General features: G+C 43.9%; 1 protein-coding gene across 3 annotated transcripts in view; it reads left to right on the forward strand.

Moving 5' to 3' along the window:
* Window positions 1-9,505: 9,505 nt before the first annotated feature.
* ERCC6 (ERCC excision repair 6, chromatin remodeling factor) overlaps window positions 9,506-16,350 on the forward strand; it is a 77,783-nt gene continuing 70,938 nt past the window's right edge. Inside the window, exons 1-2 of one of the 3 annotated variants that reach the window (XM_053584274.1) lie at window positions 9,537-9,620; window positions 10,351-10,513. The gene's annotated coding sequence lies outside the window, so the exon portion shown is untranslated. Of the gene's footprint in view, window positions 9,621-10,350; window positions 10,514-13,495; window positions 13,564-16,350 lie in introns of all 3 variants that reach the window. The other 2 variants (XM_053584273.1, XM_053584275.1) reach the window with 2 other exon arrangements.

Consider the following 16,350-nt stretch of genomic DNA (forward strand, 5'->3'; position numbering starts at 1 on the left):
GGGCATAATGACCGCATGAAAAGTTTGAGCGTCTTTTGGGGAGGAGAGGAGAAATTTTTATGACACTAACCTCTATGCAAATCAGGTTTGCTTCCACGGGACTCAGAGAGGCTGTTTATGCCTTCCCTCTGCAGTGTCTTTATTGCACCCCGTAAAAAGGTACCCAGGTTGTACTTACATATGATGGTGAGTCAACGTGCATAGCTCTGAGTGCTTATGCAGCTCCTGGAGGAATATCTTCGTTGTTAGGTTCGGTGAGACCCAGGTCTGCGAGGTCGAGTCTATGATAATGGACTTGAATGGGTTTTGATGCCAGGGAGTCAATCTGTGATTTGATAAAATTCATGATTTTGTTAAGAATAATGGGTCCAAGGGTGATTATTAATAGCAAGCTAATAAGAGGACCTGCAAGGGGCATGAGTAAGGAGTACATGGAGGATTTCCACCACTCGCTTGCCTCAGAAGAAAATTTTTGTTTTTGTGAATCTACAAGCGAAGGGCTTGGTGACCGCTGGAACAGGTTGGCCCAGTGCCGGGAGGTAGAAGATCAGGAGATAAGGCAGCATCATGGATGGAAATCCGTGGTTCTGGAAGGGAAAGGAGAAAGATAATCTCAGGAAGGTTTTTCTCCCTGGATTTTAGAATTGTTATCAATTTGTTTTACTAATCTTTCAGGCAGCCATCTGGCTGCATTTTCTTTGGTATCAAATAGGCATACGGATCCTCGGCCCCAGATAAGAACTGGGTCTGGGTCGTTCCATTTCGAAGTGAGTGGATCCTTCCATAGGACTGTGGCATAATTGTTATTTGTTTCTGGGTGCCAAAGGCGGTCAGCGGCAGACTTGCCTGGGCATCCATATTTAAAAAATTAAGGACAAATAGGGCATGATGAAGAATGTTTCTTGGGGATCCTTTCGTGGGGTATAATTCTCCCTTTTTTAATTTGTGAAAGGTATTTTTAAGGGTTTGATGAGCACGTTCAACAATGCCCTGTCGAATGTTGGTCAAGGAGGTAGTTGCCGATCCCTTGGGAGGGAGCTTTCTCCATGCTTTGAGGGCAGCATTCTGTATTTGGGCCAGGAGGCCGGGGGAAAATTTAGCTTGTGTAATGTTAGTATCATAGGGACTACGTCCCATGAGTTTATCCCTAGTCCATTTCTTGGAGGTCTTATTTTCAAGATTATGGGCTGCTGTTTCTTTGCAATTATCAGCATATTCGGTTCTCCAGAGGACATAATCACTTCCAGGCAGGGTGGCACAGGTTATAAAGAACCAGTCATTTGGGGTGAGCCACCGCTTGCTCAGAGATTCAACTATAGATATAGTGAAAGGGGCTGTGGGGCCATAGAGGGACACAGCAGTTTTTAATTCTTTAACATGCTTGAAATTCAAGTGATGATACTGCTGATCCGCAGTTTCAGCTTTTTCAGCATCTGAGTCGGAGGCCTCGTGGTCATTATCCGAGGCGTCATCTGCTGAGGGGTGTTTGTCCCCATCAGAGGGAGGTTTTGGTTCTGATTCGGGAGGGGAATTCCCTTTTATCTTAGTTACAGGAAAGGCATGCAGCGCCTTTAAAGGTTTTTGTTTTGAGCTATGTTTATGGAACGTTGGGGTGGGGGGGGGGGATTTTTAGCTCCAATTCTAAAGCACGTAACTCTTGAATGAGTTTTAAATGTTCCTTCCTTGTTTGGAGTAAGTCCTTAAGGGAGGAAACCTCTTGACATAATTTGCGTTTGACATTTTTAATTGGAGTGTCTACACCTAGAATTGGAGCACAAAATGGAGGGACAGAAGCATAGGAAGGGGGATGATTTAGGACGGAAGGGAAGGGAGGCCAGTCAGAATTGTGATACTTAGCAGCCTCCTCTTCCCGGGTGGTCATTTCTTCGGGGGAGAGGGAGTTGGGAGGGGGCTCCTCGAGGGAGGGGTATAGGGAATTAATAGGAGGTTTGGGAGGTTCAGGATTGGGGGGAGTGTCAGACTCAGGCATAGGAACAGAAACAGAAGGGCAGGCTGAGGGTGGTCTGGAGTGTTCTTTAAGCACCTTTTCTCCTTCTTTAACAACTTCTTGGATATCAGGCCATTGGTTGTAAGTTTTTAAAATATCATAGATCAAGTTCCAGTAGGAAAATGCCTGAATGGGGATTTTTTTTGGGCCGAATGTTCTATAATAATCTTTTAGACAATCACCGACTCTAGTCCATCTCAGAACATCAATAGTGCCTTCTTGGGGGAACCAAGGACAGATATCACCAATAAAAACAAAAAATTTATAGAGATCTTTTTTCTTTACCCAAATTCTTTGTGTCTTGAGGGACTCCTTGAGTCCCTGAATAAACAAGTCATGTTTACTTAACATTTGTCCCATAAACTTGTTGCTTTCTCTTACCTTGATGGATCAGACTCGCAGGTGGGCAATTCTGCAGCGATCGCGGTGCGGATCTTCACTCATGTCCTTCTTGTGGCGTGGCGATCACAGTGTGGATTTTCACTCACAACCTTCGTGTGATGATAAGGGTACCCTTACTGGCAGCAATGTTCGATGACACCTCCGTACCCTTGCCCCACGTTTGGGCGCCAATTGCCCCAGCCCGCGGGGAATTCAACAGGGACCTGGGAAACAAAGGGGTCAGTTGAATGAGGGGACAAGAGACACGAAAGAATGAGAGCAAGTCAAGAGTCTGATCAAGCTCCGAAGAGTTTATTGTTTCAGCTGGGCTTATAAGCATTCAAACGAGGAAGTAACTAAGGGCTATTCCTAACAGGGCGGGGAGGGAGCTAGTTTCTGGAACATTACTAGGAGAAGGACCCTAAGGCAGGGGGTGCATTTTTGAGGAGATATGCAAGGGGAAAGTACCGTTGCTGTTTACGGTTGAATTCCTGAGAATAGTTTGCTTGTAAAATCAAGATAGCAAGGGGCATTTTTGTGATATGTTTTGGCTCCCGGCAAATAAATAGCCAGGCGTTGTGGCAGGTGCCTGTAGTCCCAGCTACTCGGGAGGCTGAGGCAAGACAATTGCTTAAGCTCAAGAGTTTGAAGTTGCTGTGAGCTGTGATGCCATAGCACTCTATGGTGGGCGACATAGTGAGACTCTGTCTCAAAAAAAAAAAAGATGTAATTTAAATTTTAGTTTCCATAGGGAAACAAAAATACTTCGTGACTTTGTTGGAAGAGTACTGTTATTATTATCAGGTTATTTATATAGCTTTCAAGGCTAGATAGCTGCCTGGAATTTCCTTTGAAAAGACTCGAGATTTTTCCTTTCATTTCCATGCTTGGCAGGCCAGGCATGTCCCTAAGAGGAGTCCCAGTTCCCTCTCAGAAACAGAGTTGCTAGTGCCCGTTTGGCTCACACATGCCCTGATGCTGTCTTTACGGAGCTCAATGCACTGCAATGGCCAGAATCATGTGGTTTTATATATTCATTGCTTTTAAGACTGTTCATTTGTTCAACATACATTTAGCTTAAGTTTTTCTAGTATTGCTAATATAATTCTAAATAATATGCTTTTGTTTCTATTTTTAACATCATTTTTTCCCCACAGTATTTATTGTACTTTCAATGTGTCAGGGTCGGTACTATGGACTGAATTGTGTGCTTCCAAAATTTACGTGTTGAAGTCCTCACCCCCAACGTGCTGAATTTGGAGATAGAGCAGTGAAGCAGTGATTTACATTAAATGAGGTTATTTATTGGCTCTAAGCCAATAAAGCCCATGCCTTATAGAAAAGGGAAGGGAGACTAGAGAGCCATCTAAGGACACAAGGAGAAGGCAGCTATCTACAGGCCAGGAAGAGGGTCCTCACTGGGAAATAAATCTGCCTGCACCCTGATCTTGGACTTCCAGCCTCCAGAATTGTAAGGTGTTGTTTAAGCTCCCCAGTCTATGGCATTTTTTATGGCCATGGAAGCTAAGACCGTTGGGAAGCTGTGTGTACAAGAGGCTTGTTAGGCAGTAGAAGCCAACTGCAGAACTCCCTGAATAGTAAGTAATACTATTACTTACTATTACCATTACTATTACTTACTATTACTATTACTGAGCATAGGCATCCAGGGAATGAGGACGGAAGTGGTGCAGAAGAATTAGATGGGATAGGGGAGTAAAAGGGCTCTGGATGACATGTTAGATAGCCTGGATTTTACCTTGCAGCAATAGGTGAGTTGAAGCAGAGGAGACACACAATCAGTGTAGTGTCTTAAAGAAATTCCTCTGGAAACTAAATGGGAAAAGAACAGGGCTAGAGCTAGGAGACTGGTTGCACCGCTTGAGGCAACCAAACAGAAGGGAATGGAGAAGATGGGGTAGGCGTATAAGCTGTGGAGGAGGCAAGACCAATGGAACTTAGGGATTGATTAGATGCAAGGAAGAGAGGAGAGACATCCTGGTTGACATCTGGGTTTCCAGGTTCATAAAAGCATATTGTAAATTTGTTACTAAAAATCCCACCACTCTAGCCCATCTATGTTATTTCACAGCTGGCAGGACTAGCGGTAGATTTCCACTTTCAGATTTCCTATTGGTAGGCTTCAGTCTGACCAGTTTACACCACAATCCTATGTACCCATCTCTTTCATGACGACCACAGAAAGGAAGAAATTTATTCTCCCATTTTGCATTTTTTGAAAGACCAAGCAGAATATAATATTTAGCATCTGGGAGCTGCTGTGGACTGAAGCAATTCTTTGAATATTTCTTCCGTTAGAAAGTTTCTAGTGTCTTATTAAAGGGTTTGGGAGGAAGAACTGGCTCCTGAATACTTTCCTCTTTTTTTGTTTTTGTTCTTAGACACATTTAGAATGGCTTGGAGCTGAACGATTTTTTCTTGGACTTCTGGCTCATCCCATCTTGGTTCTTGGTGCACCATTTCCTTCCCAACCATGATCCTGGGGGATGCAGGTGCATTAGACACACTGGTGTGGACTCACAAGCTCTTTGTGGTCCATCTCAGGGATTCTCAAGGGGGCTATAGTTTTCTCAAACCTTCTAGACAATTCTGTATATGGGATCTAGGAAGCAGCATGTGTATCCAGTCAGTATTCTGAAGACCAAGTAAATAATGATTAGCACAGGTAAGTGCTGCTAACTTCCAAACCACAGGCAAGGCTTAGTAAATTGGAAGTCAGATATGCCTGATGAAATTCTGAGCCCAGCCTCCTTGGCTCCATCTGTATGTTGTTAAGTAAGTGCTAAAGAAGGAACAGATTGTGGTGTGTGTGTGTGTGTGTGTGTGTGTGTTCATGTGCGTGTGGGGAGAATGCAATGGCATGGTGACTGTTAGGTTGGCCAAGCTGACTACATCTTAGATCTGAAAAAAACCATTCTGTGAGACACTGTTATAGGTGGTCAACACTCAGATAAGAGAAACATGCTGTAGACTCATCATGTCCTCGCACTGGTCCAGTTACAAACCTGTAAGAAATATGCTCACACTGCAAGCCTCTGACACCCTGATAAGAGGAGCTGGCTGGTGAGTCCCAGTCAGGTTATGTCCTTGATGCCCTGAGAAGAAAGACTTGTCTGTAAAGCCAGCTGCTCTTCAGCCTGCCATAAAAACAACTGCCTCCCTCCCTAATGCTGCTGACGTCTCTTTAGATTTCAGCCCATTTGTATTCCAAGTATAAAATAAACTTCCCGGCACATTTGTTCCATTTGGTCTTATGTATTTTGACCCAGCCCTTGTATTACCTATCAGTGACCGCACCACAGAGTGGTCTCCAGTGGGGCAGCATGTGCTCAAGTATGATACAGACACAGGGTACAAACAGGGCTGTACTGGGGGGCTCCTGGCAGAGTAAGTCACTATAACAGAACTGTGTGATCTATTCATCATCATAGCCTGGAGCCAGGTTCAGTGGACAACTCAGAGCATGCTACCTGGGAGGTGGCTTTGGCAGAGCCCATGTGGCATCCATATGATGGAGCCTCCACTAAGCAGTGGGTGTCCAGAGCAGAGACCACTCTCAATTGGATGCGAGAATGGCAGGTAGAGTGAAGGAGGCCTGAGCAGATATGCAGGCTGGAGGTACCCCATGGAACTCCAGAAAGAGCCGAGTGGCTTCAGCAGTGAGGGTGTGGGTGTGGAGATGAGTCTGTAGCGTTCAAGGCACAAGAATCATTTGATCTGAGTTATGTGACATTATTAATACTCTCAGGCTTGGGAGGTCAGGGAAACTTGGCTTAGAGAAAGTATGTAGATCCTTTCATAAACCAAACACATATTCATCTAAAACCTTTACTGAATTAGTAGTGACTTTATCATTCTGCCTTCCTAAAGGGGTACTAAAAGAATAACTACAACTGTGTGGGGAATGGTGCACATTTTCCGTTTGATGCTCCAAACACACTCTCCATCCCTCTCCACCCCACGCTGTGCCCTGGGAGGTTGACCTACATGAATGGCTCCCTAGCCCTCTGGCTTCAAGTTAGTTTTTTGAGACACTCACTCTGTCACCCTGGGTAGAGTGCCTTGGCGTCATGATAGCTCACAGCAACCTTTAACTTCTGGGCTCTTGCAAAACTCCTTTCTTAGGTTTTCTATTTTTAGTAAAGATAGGGTCTTGCTCTATCACCTTAGGCTGGTCTTGAACTGCTGAGCTCAAGGGATCCTCCTGCCTCAGCCTCTCAGAGTTCTGGGATTACAGGTGTAAGCCACCACACCAGCCTTCCAGTTGGGTTTTTTTTTTTTTTTTTTTTAGACAGAGTCTCACTATGTCATCCTTGGTAGAGGGCCGTGGTGTCACAGCTCACAGCAACCTCAAAATCATGGGCTTAAGTGATTGTCTTGCCTCAGCCTCCCAAGTAGCTGGGACTACAGGTGCCCACCACAATGCACAGCTATTTTTTTGCTGCAGTTGTTTACCTGACTCGGTCTGGGTTCAAACCTGCCACCCTTGGTGTATGTGGCTGGAGCCATAACCACTGTGCTATAGGTGCTGAGCCCTTCAGTTGGTTTTGATAGTGGAAGCGCCAGCAGATGGAATAACAGAGGAAGGTATGTTCAGTGTGTTTATTCAAGTCATCCTCTCCATTCTACTATTCCCGTCTGCATCCTCCCATTGTATCCTTAGGCCCATGTGTGAGGGCTGCTGTAACAGAGTATCAGGACTGAGTGGTTTAAACAGAAATTTATTTTCTCATGGTTCTGGAGGCTGAAATCAGAGACTGCAGTGTCAGCAGGGTTGGTGTCTCCTTGTAGATGCCCATCTTCTCTCTGTGTCTTCATACAGAGTCTTTCTCTGTGTATATATCTGTATTTCTTCTTCTTAAAAAGACACCAGTCAGATTGGCTTATGGTCCAACCCCAATGATTTCATTTAACTCAACTACCTCTTTAAATGTCTTCAAATACAGTCACATTCTGGGGTTATGACTTCAGCATATGAATTCAGCCTATAAGAATTTAGCCCAGAATGTGCCATCCTGAGTTCTTTTCTTAAACCCTGCCCATAACTTTGTAAATATTATTAACTCTCCTCCACTTCTCCTTTTGAGTATACTTTTTCCTGTCCAGATTCTGACTGATATATTAAGGGTCTCCAAAATATTGCACTTTTTGAAAAAAGGGAACCTCAGGCTGGGTGAGATAATCCTAGCATTCTGGGAGGCTGAGGTGGGCAGATGGCTTGAGCTCACAGGTTCAAGACCAGCCTGAGCTAGAGTGAGAACTTGTCTCTAAAAATAGGTGGGCATTGTGGCTGGTGCCTGTAGTCTCAGCTACTTGGGAGGCTCAGGCAAGAGAATCGCTTTAGCCCAGGAGTCCGAGGTTGCTGTGAGCTATGGCGCCATGGCACTCTATCAGGGGGTGGCAAAGTGAGACTCCGTCTCAAAAAACAAACAAAAAAGGAACCTCATTTTCAAAATGGTAAGAACCACGATATATCTGCTTTTGCATTAAAGCATTAAAACAAATATCCTACCAACCGCCTTTCTATTATCAATACTTTATTCAAGGGATCTCCAGAATTCTTTTTCCTTTTTAAAAAACAAATTTTACAACTTTTTTTACAAGTTACATTTTTATGTGACATGACTCAATGCAGGTGTGATGCAGAGGTAAGAGGATGCTGTTACTGAGCATTAGTAATGTCCCCAACCCCTTTTTATGATTGTCCAACTTCCCTATCCAGACTTGGTGACTACCTGTAGTCACTCTACTCCCAGTGGACTTTTTGCTTTGAGGCCCTGGAACACCTCACCTCTCCCAACCCTGGAATCCCTGGGTTGAGAAGTTCCTGTTTGCCCTGTTTGGTATAGCCACCCCTCATCTCTGGCTGCTGCTTTTCTCCCATAAAGTTCAACTTCTTCTCTTTCTGAACCTATTTGAGAATATCTTTTATCTTTCTTCTTTAAATGTTCCAAGCTAGAATTCTTCTTCTTCATCTTTTTTTTTTTTTCTATTGAGATAAAGCCTCACTCTGTTGCCCAGGCTAGAGTGCGGTGATGTCAGCCTAGCTCACAGCAACCTCAAGCTCTTGGGCTGAAATGATCCTCCTGTCTCAGCCTCCAGAGTAGCTGGGACTTCAGGGGCTCACCATCACCACCAGTTAATTTTTCTATTTTGGTAGAGATGGGGTCTGGCTTTTGCTCAGGCTGGACTTCGAATTCCTGACCTCAATTGTTTCTACCTCCTTAGCCTCCCAGAATGCTAGGATTACAGGCCTGAGTCACCATGCCAGGCCCAAGATAAAATTCTTATCTGCCTCTGATATCTGTGGGCATATAATTAATGATTGGCTTAATGCAATCAAGGAATTTTTGCAAGCCTACTGTATATACCCTGGGTATGTGACAGAGGGGGAGGGGAACATAAATTATGATCTCTAGATCTCTAGTCTTCAAGTATTCACAGACCTTGCCAAAATCAAGAAAAGTGACAGGCCGAGCTTGTTGGCTTATGACTGTAATGCCAGCACCCTGAGAAGCTGAGGCAGGTGGATAGCTTGAGCTCAGGAGTTCGAGACCAGTCTGAGGAAAGGCAGACCCCCCTCTCTACTAAAATAGAAAAACTGAGGCAAGAGGATCGCTTGAGCCCAAGAGTTGGATGTTGTTGAGAGCTACGGTGCCACAGTACTCTACCCAAGGCAACAGCTTGAGACTCTGTCTCAAAAATAAATAAAAAAAGTGACAATGCTCACTCCACCTGGCTGTAGGCCAAAATGTGAGGCCCACTGCCTTCCCCAAGCTGACTTTCTCTTTAGGATTCATGGTTAACTGTAAGTATTTACATTCGCACCTCTCTGGAAATATCTTTTAATTGTTATAAGCGCCTTACTAGAGAGGTTATTTTTCACTCGGGGTGATGCGCCAGCACCAATCTACACAGTTGATTGTGGCCGTCACAACACTTCCACCAGCTAGCAAGCAAATTTCTTCAGCAAGGACAAAAGCTCCTCAATCGCCACAAACCACGTCGCTGGGCGGGCGCTTAAAAACAAACCCAGAAGCCTTGCGCATGCGCCAGTCTCACCGCACAAGTCCGAGCCGGAGTCGCTGTTGGGGGCGGCGCTTACGGCCGACCGACGGCGCATGCGTAAGGCCAGTCAAGCCGGGTTGTAAGGTGGCTGGCGGCGGCAGCTTGGTCTCTTTTTCCGTATGGGCGGCCGCGCGGCGCTGTGGTGAGTATTTGGGTGGCTCGGCTGAATTTCGGGTGGAAGGGTATCTGGGTCCGGCTCAGGGTACTCAGGCAGCTGCGACCCCCCGCCCTGGTCTCCGCCCGCGGTGAAAGAGCCAACCAGTGCGGGCAGTCGGGGGCTGATCCTGGGGCCAGGAGCGCGACTTCTGCGCGATTCACCTGCGACCGGAAGTAATGTCGCGGCGCGCGCTCACCTGGAGCGGCTGGAGCCTTGGTTGCTTCTCTGGCCCCGGCCCTGCGGTCTAGAGACCAAGCAGCAACTTTTCAGTCTTGTATTAGGTTCCTGCGCGCAGGCTCATCTGGGCCCAGTTTGATATCGGTTAAATATCGGAGTTGTTATTTGAAAGAGAGTATCGGAGTAAATATATTCCAGACGCTTTGGGCCTTGATACAGTCAGGTTGGATGGACTATGCGAAGGATTGAGCGGTCCACATGGCCTTGCGGTCCCATGAGTGCCCACGTAGGGTCCATCTTCACTGTTGTCATCTTGTTGCAAGCTTCCATCGTTTTTCTCCAGAACATATTCCATCATCTCATCGCACTGTTTCCTCCAATCCGTTGTCCATACAGTAGTATTTCAAGTCGTTTTTTACAAACATAAATTGGGTCATGTCAATCTTTTCCTTAAAACTCTGAAAAGTCATTGTATTGCAATCCATGCTCATTTTTAACCAGGCCTTGTGTGATCTGGCCCTTGCCCGCCCCTTCTCAGAACGGTGCTAGCGTAGGACCAACACTCCAAACCAGATCCAACTGGCTCCTGGCCACTCAAGTCCCAGCGCTCAACGGAGAGGACAAGGAAGATACTGGTTCCCAGATGATTAAACCTTGTGGTGTGTTAGACGATAACCTGCGAGATTTACGTAGTAAATGGAGTGAGTCCTTATTGGCTTTTTTTAACTCAAAAGTAAAGTATGAAATTCTCACTGTTCCATCCTTTTTCCACTTCCCCCAACGCACCAGCTCTTTCCAGCCTTAAAAATTACACATGTTGTTTCATTGCAATACTTTTGGCTTGATTAACTCCAGGCTCAGTCATCACTATCAGGGAGGCCTCAATTAGGTTTCTCTCATATTTTGGGAAGAGTCTTGTTTAATACTTTCCTCCTATAGCAGTCACCACAATTACAAATATGTGTGTGTTTTATATATATATATAACATTTTTAAAATGTCTGTCTTCCCCAAGAGATTAGGCTCTGTGGGGACAGGAATTAGTTAACTTAGTGTAATTTTGATTTTTTTTTTGAGACAGAGTATGCCGCCCTCAGTAGAGTGCTATGATGTCATAGCTCACAGCGATGTCAAATTCTTGGGCTTTAAGCGATTTTCTTGCCTCTGCCTCCCTGGTAGCTGGGACCACAGGTGCCCGAAACAAGGCCCAGCTGTTTATTTTTTCATTGCAGTTGTCGTCGTTGTTTCGTCAGCCTTGGTGTATGTTGCTGGCGCTGAGCCAGTGTAATTGATTTTTAGTAACTATTTGTGGAATGTATGATTTATTTTACTTTTGAAAATCTTCTTTGACCTTCTGGTGGGAGCCGTCTGGTTTTCAACTCTCACTCCTAGAAACTTGCTATTCTGACCACAGCTAGATTCCTAAATGGCTTCCTGACCCTTTTCTCCATCTTTAGCCCCCTTTTGGTGCCTTAAAAATTATTTTTTAACCTACCTGGTGTGAACCCCATGATCTGTTAGTTCAACTACTTTTCTCCTCAACATCTTTGATCTCATGACCTTTTGTTCTACCACTTATCTGAAAAACCTCAGTAGTGACATTTGCAGGACCAATGATGAGAGGAGGAAATTTTCCAGCCTTGGGATTGTTGGTAATTTATGGTTTTTTGGCGGGGGCAACCTCAGCTCAGTCCTATACACCCATCATCAGTGTTTGTTTTCCATCAACAACTCCTTTTGTCTTCTACAGAACATTTATTCCACACTCCTAACTCTTCTCCAGCCTATATCTTAACTTTGCTCCCAGACCAGGAAATGCCCAAACTTCTTACTTTATGGGAAATTTTCTCTGTAGTTCACTTCAGCTTCCCTCCTCTGCATCTACAAATTTAGGTTCACTAGGAGTCTTTCTGCCAGAGTAAGAGAAAGACGTTTTGTGCCTTCTTTTCATTTCTGCTCTGGACCTTTCTCTGCTGCTGTTTCTTGTGTAACTTTCTGTGTAAATTATTTCCCTCCTTTCCTTCTAGCTATTATATTCTCTAGTTTTTCTTGCCCTGATATTTCTGTCCACTCCCAGCCCATTATTAGTTTATCACTCCAGTTGTCTCCCTTCGTCACCAAGGATATGCCAGTCATTAAAGGAAAGGACACTCCCTGGTGGCCTCCATTTTCTCATGTGCTCATTTCATAATCCACTACGATCTGGTTTTTGTCCCCAAGCGTCACCTAAACTTCTTTTTTTTTTTTTTTGTAGAGACAGAGTCCCACTTTATGGCCCTCGGTAGAGTGCCGTGGCATCACACAGCTCACAGCAACCTCCAACTCCTGGGCTTACGCGATTCTCTTGCCTCAGCCTCCCGAGTAGTTGGGATCACAGGCGCCCGCCACAACGCCCAGCTATTTTTTGGTTGCAGTTCAGCCGGGCCGGGTTTGAACCCACCACCCTCGGTATATGGGGCCGGTGCCCTACCGACTGAGCCACAGGCGCCGCCCACCTAAACTTCTTTTACTAAGATAACCAAACCCCTGCTGGTATCCAAATTCACTGAACTCTTCCTGATTTCCTTATGTGAACTTACCTTGGCATCTTCTACTTTTAACTGTGCCTTTTCCCTTTATTATTGCTAGAAGTTTCCCCCAATCTTTATTATTCTTAACCTTGTCTTTGTACTACAACACTATTACTTAACATTTTTGGTTGAATTGACATCTTTTTTTTTTCTTAAAATATCCTTGTATGCATACAAATAAGAAAAATGAAAACAGAATTGTTTAATTCCAGCTAATGCAGAGGCTGTGAATCAGAATCCTGCCTCCTCTATTGGAAAGAGCTGAGCACCAAGCTGAACCTTTTTTCTTGAAAACAGAAGGCCCAAAGAGGAGGAAGGTCGTCCCTCTGTTGTTCACTTTTAACCTATTCATTGTTAGCCTCTTCATACCCTGGAAAAGGATATCTGGTACCTGTCATCCTTTGGAACTGGGGAGCTGCTTGTTTGCTGTGTGGAAGCATCCACATTGCCAGACTTTCCCTTGACCTCAGATTTGTATTTCTGACTGCATGTTGCACAGGGCACTGGTGACATAAATGCCTCCCTAGCCTTGCTGGCTGTTTCTCATGGCTGCCTTTTTTGAGAGCCTGATTTTTGTGACTAAATTCACTGGTAACTTAACTGTTCAGATCAAATTTTTCATTACTTTAGTTAGACTCCTCTTGAGCCTTACTTCCTTTCAACAGATATTAAGCATTTCTGATGTATCAGACTGGGAGGCAGGTGTTCAAATCTTAGTTCCTGCATGGTGTTTCTTGGGCTCTGGACATGAGTATTGTTCTAAGAGGTTCACGTGGCCTATTGTCCGTGTCGCCTCTGGCCTACCTGCTCTGCTGTGCTGTTATGGTATACTTCTCCAGTACAGTGTGAATCTCTCTGGGGCAGTTGGTGCTGAATTCTTTGCATCCCATTGCTTGCTTGGTGGGATTGTTTTATTTGATGGGAAAAGAGTGGGGCTAATTGGGCAAACTTATGGTCATTTCACAGAAATAGTTTCAGTGCTGAAAGAAACCTTAGTTTTTTTACAGTTAATTAAAAGCCAAGGCTGACTCCTGGTTATTGAGTTGCTTTTTAATGTGTTTATTAGATGTTATAGTTATGCTGGTAATATAGCGAAAATAACTCTTTTAAACAGCAGTTCCTGTGTGGAGTAGAAGGTGAAAGTTCCCCTGTCCTGCTGCCTCTCAGCTCTTGGCAGGTTTGGTATGTATCCTTCCAGATCTTTTTGTGTGTATTCCATACATGCAGATGCAGACGCACATTTCTTTCAACATAAATGTGTTCATACTATATCCCATGATTGTTTTTTAAACTTAATTGTTATTAAATCATAACTGTATACATTCATGGGGTACTATGTGATGATTTGATATTCAGTGTGAAATGCTTAAATCAAACTGATTAACATAACCATAACCTTACTTACTTACTTTTTGTGGTAAGATAAGAGGCTAGGGCACCAGCCACATACACTAGAGCTGGTGGGTTCGAATCCAGCTTGGGCCTGCCAAACAACAATGACAACTACAGCCAAAAAAAAAAATAAATAAATAAATAAAAATAAGCTGGGCATTGTGGCGGGTGCCTGTACTCCCAGCTACTTGGGAGGCTGAGGCAAAAGAATCACTTAAGCCCAAGAGGTTGAGGTTGCTGTGAGTTGTGATGCCACGGCACTCTACCCAGGATGACAGCTTGAGACTCTGTCTCAGAAAAAAGAAAAAAAGAAATGTACCCTTGCATTGTGCATATTAGGTGAGATCCCACCAAATACCCTCCCTCCACTCGCTCTCAGCCCATTCTTTCCCCTATCCCCTCCCCTGTCTCTCCTCTCCCCTCTTTTTCTGGACTATATTTGTATTTTATCATTTCTATGATGTGTGATTATATATATATTGGTTTCATAATAGTATTGAGTACATTGGATACTTTCTTGTTTTCCCCATTCTTGAGATACTTACTAAAAAGAATATGTTCCAGCTCCATCCAGGTAAACATAAAAGATGTAAAGTCTCAGCTTAGTGCCTATAGCTCAAGTAGCTAAGGCGCCAGCCACACACACCAGAGCTGGGGAATTCGAATCTGGCCTGGGCCTGCCAAACAACGGTGACAACTACAACCCCCCAAAAATATAGCCAGGCCTTGTGGCTGACTCCTATAGTCCCAGCTACTTGGGAGGCTGAGGCAAGAGAATTGCTTAAGCCCAGGAGTTGGAGGTTGCTGTGAGCTGTGATGCCATGGCACTCTACCCAGGGCCAGAGCTTGAGGCTCTGTCTCAAAAAAAAAAAAAAAAAAGATGTAAAGTCTCCATCGTTTTAATGCTGCATAGCATTCCATGGTAGACATATACCACAATTTGTTAATCTATTGGGTTGATGGGCATTTGGGCTGCTTCCACGACTTGGCAGTTATGAATTGGGCTGCAATATACATTCTATTGCAAATGTCTTTGTTGTAAAAAGATTTTTGTTCAACTGGGTAGATACCTAGTAAAGGAATTGCAGGATCAAATGGTACGTCAACTTTTAGTTCCTTGAGAATTCTCCGTACTTTTTTCCAAAAAAGCTGTATTAGTTTGCAAATCCCACCAGCAGTGTAGAAGTGTTCCCTTCTCTCTATATTTATGCCAACATCTGCAGTTTTGGGATTTTGTGATGTGGGCTAATCTTACTGGAGTTAGGTGATATCTCAAAGTGATTTTGATTTGCATTCTCTGATGATTAAGGATGATGAGCATTTTTTCATGTGTGTGTTGGCCATTTGCCTGTCATCGTCAGACAGGTTTCAGTTCAAGTCTCTTGCCCACAAAGAAATGGGGTTGTTTGTGCTTTTTTTTATTGATTAATTTGAGTTCTCTGTAGATTCTAGTTATCAGACCTTTTTGGAGTACAAAAGTCTTCTATTCCGAAGGCTGTCTGTTTGCTTTACTTGCACAGTGCCTTTAGCTGTGCAGAAGCTTTTTAGCTTGCTCAGATCCCAGTAATATATTTTTGGTATTGCTTCTGTTGCTGGGGGGTGGGAGGAGTCCTCATCGTAAAATACTTCCCAGGCCAGGGGAAGTATTCTCTCAAGCTTTTCTCTGCACTCTCTTTTAGGATTTTTATAGTTTCATGTCTTAAGTTTAAATCTTTTATCCAGTGAGAGTCAATTTTTGTTAGTGGTGAAAGGTGAGAGTCCAATTTCAGTCTTCTTCAGGTTGCTAGCCAGTTCTCCCAGCACCGTTTGTTAAATAGGGAATCTTTTCCTCAATGTATGTTTTTCTTAGGCTTATCAAAGATCAAATGACGGTATATGGCTGGGTTCATATATTCTAAATTCTTTACTCTGTTTCATAGACTTTTTTTTTTTAGACAGTCTCACTGTGTCACCCTTGGCAGAGTGCCGTGGTGTTACAGCTTACAGCAACCTCAAACTCTTGGGCTTAAGTGATTCTCTTGCCTTAGCCTCCCAAGTAGCTGGGACTACAGGCACCTGCCACAATGCCTGGCTATTTTTTGCTGCAGTTGTCATTGTTGTTTAGCTGGGGTGGGCTGGGTTCGAACCTGCCAGCCTCAGTGTATGTGGCTGGTGCTGTAACTACTGTGATATAGGCATCGAGCCATGTTTCATATATCTATATCTCTGTTTTTGTACCAGTACCATGCTGTTTTGATCACTATAGATTTGCAGTATAACCTGAAGTCTGGTAACATTCTTTCTGGTTAAATCTAGGAAGGTGGCATGTTTCCAGTATGGGTCTATTTCCTTTATATTTTCATATTTCTGAGAATAGAGTTTTTTGTAGTAATCATCGAAGATTCTTTGAATTTCTGTGGTATCTGTTATTATTTCTCCTTTATTGTTTCTGATTGACATTATTAGAGATTTTACTTTTTCTGGTTATGCTAGCCAAAGGTTTATTAATTTTATTAATCTTTTCAAAGAACCAGCCTTTTGTGTTTCATTGATCTTCTGACCAATTCTTTTGTTTTCAATTTCATTTAATTCTCTAAT

This window comes from Nycticebus coucang, chromosome 3, assembly GCF_027406575.1.
Source record: "Nycticebus coucang isolate mNycCou1 chromosome 3, mNycCou1.pri, whole genome shotgun sequence".
NCBI classification, from domain to species: domain Eukaryota; kingdom Metazoa; phylum Chordata; class Mammalia; order Primates; family Lorisidae; genus Nycticebus; species Nycticebus coucang.